This window comes from Lolium perenne, chromosome 1 (assembly GCF_019359855.2).
Source record: "Lolium perenne isolate Kyuss_39 chromosome 1, Kyuss_2.0, whole genome shotgun sequence".
In the NCBI taxonomy this organism is placed as follows: Eukaryota; Viridiplantae; Streptophyta; class Magnoliopsida; order Poales; family Poaceae; genus Lolium; species Lolium perenne.
Window position 1 is genome coordinate 90826113 of NC_067244.2, and position 2698 is coordinate 90828810.

Here is a 2698-nt window from a genome sequence, read left to right on the forward strand (position 1 = left end):
CATTCATATAAAACAAACATGTTGCACATGTGTGAACATACATACTATTGCATCGGCCATAAAATTTCTTATTCTTCCCTTCCTTTTTTTTTGTTTTTATTTTATTTTTTTCCAAAACTCATAGTAACAATTTTTTTTGCGAATTACTCATAGTAGCACATGCAGGCGCGGTAATGATTTAGGCAGTTGATGTGTGGTAGTTAGTTGAACTATTCTTTTGCTGCAAAATCAGGGCAATGTGTTCGCTTGCAAATATAGTGCCCTCACCTCTTCACAGGAAAAAGACTGATGCATCTAATGGCCATACACCGAAAGTATAGTTTTTTCGATAAAGGGAATATATTAATATCAAAAGATACCAATTACACGCCTCTGCAATAACTCAACACTCCAATGGTAGTATGGATGCACACAGCAAAAAAAGAAAAGAAAACTAAGAAACAAAAGTCCCGCTATAGCATCCTAGGCTTAGCAAAAGCAATACAACCACCACCGAGACAACACCTGAAATACAGAATCTCCAAAAATGACGCCTCCAAGAAGGAAACGGTGCACCAGCGCTGTCGTCGCACGACCAAAGATCTTGGGTTTTCACCCTGAAGATAGTCTCCGCTCTCAAAACAATGGCCCCAACAAGGTCATTGGTAGGCACAACCAGTTAAGGCCAGACCTTGGGTTTTCACCCTGAAAGGTATGACTCTGAACTTCACATGTGTTGCCGTCTCCACTTCCATACCAGTGCTGCGGATCCCAGGACACCAAGCAAGTCCCTCAACAACGCGGAGACTTGAACCTCCCTTAGCTAGTCCTCCGCTCCGGCCTTCATGTTATTCCTTTCATCTGACTGCATCATGGACTAAAATGTCTCTTGATGCCAACACAGACCAGAGCTTAGCGTCACTCCCTCCAGAACCAAATGGCCGGAATAAAAGCATGGTTGCGCACGACCGAATACCACCGATCCAGCAAACTCTAGGGAAAAAAACACTGTTACATTTGCTGGCGACGCCTTCCGGAACTCAACACTCCTGCCAGATCGAGAAGAGCAACAGCAGGTCAGTCTTCATCTTCGCCAAAGAGAGACCCTAGGACCTCCGCCTTTATTCAGGCCGGGCCCCCATGCCGGCGACCATCCCAGGCTGGCCACAGTTGCCGCCGGAGACACCAAGCGCAGATCGTGTTGTCTGGAGACACCGCACACGCCCTGGGAACCGCTGCAGCCGAACGCCAGCCCTCCACCGGCGACATCAGCCGTCGCCGGCTTCCAAGCCTCTCCACCTCGCCGCCGGTACGCGATGATAGGTCGAAAGACCCACCACCAGGCCGGCCATCTCCGGCGAAGAACAGGGCCGCCTCCACCATCGAACCCAAGGCTGCTGCCCCGGGCGGTCTCGTGTCGCGGGGGAAGCCCGAGATCACCACCACGCACCGGCGAGAGGCGGGGGTGGCGCAGATCACTTGTCGCCGCCTACCAACAGCCACCACCGGCGTGCCGCTGACAGGAGGCGGGGGGCACAGCACAGATCAGGTCTGGCCGCCGTCGCCCAGCCATCCACGTTCGACCGGGCGCAGCGCCAACCACCACCGGCGTGCCACCGGCGGGAAGCGAGGGGGAGGGGGTGCAGCACAGAGCAGGTCTGGCCGCCGCCGCCCAGCCATCCACGTTCGATCGGCCAAGTCCCCGGCGCCGTCCCCGACGCGACACGAGGAAAGGCCACCGTCACGCCTCGCGGTCTTTGCCCGGCGGCGCCACCGGCGGCGGCTGCGGGAGGCGGTTAGGGTTTGGGGGTGCGGGAGGGTTTGCCCTGCGTGATGTATATATATGTTCTAAAAGAACTATAATGCAAAAAACAATCACCACACTTTTGTTATACTAAACTATAATGTGCGTGAATCTACCAAGTAAAAAAGGTACGTACAAAATCAATCTTTTTTGCTATTTTCTATAAAAATGACTCTGAACTCTTTAGGACTAAGAAGAGCTTCTGAAATTGTGCATGCGTAAACTCAAGATTGCCAGGCTGGAGTTTGTGCCGTTTGGAAAGACGATGGGTGTTTGTTGTGGCTTTTTTTGGCTTTTGGCTTTGGCAAAAGCCACCAAAAGCACCTAAATAGGTGCTTTTTTTGGCTTTTGGATTTTGGAAGCCAAAAACAAAGATCCTATTCTTTTGGCTTCCAAAATCCAAAAGCCAAAAAAACACCTATTTAGGTGCTTTTGGTGGCTTTTGCTAAAGCCAAAAGCCAAAAAAAGCCACAACAAACACCCCGGCTGCTGCCAACTTCTGAATCCCGATGTTAACGCTGTATGTCGAAAGCTTGCAGCTCGCTGCTGGAGCCCGCACTTCTTGTGATAACTCCTAGTGTTAGCGGTAGATATACCGAGAGGAGCATCAGGCGAGCACCATAAGAGCATCTCCAGTCGTGTTCTCAAAGCGTCCTCCAAAGCGATTTGAGGCGCGCCGGACAAAAAAACGTTTTCAGACGCGTCCTCCAAAGCCTTATTTTGTCCGACGCGGCCTGATATGGTGTCCGGCGTCCCGAGCCCGTCACCGCCCCACAGGGGACGCGCAGGGCACGCCGACACAACGAAAAGCGAGGCGAAGCGACACAGGGCCGACCCGTCAGCAGCTCGGAAGCCTAAAACCCCGTCGGCTACCTTTGGTCAAGCAACGTTAATGGCGTCCTTGTTTTCCCAGGC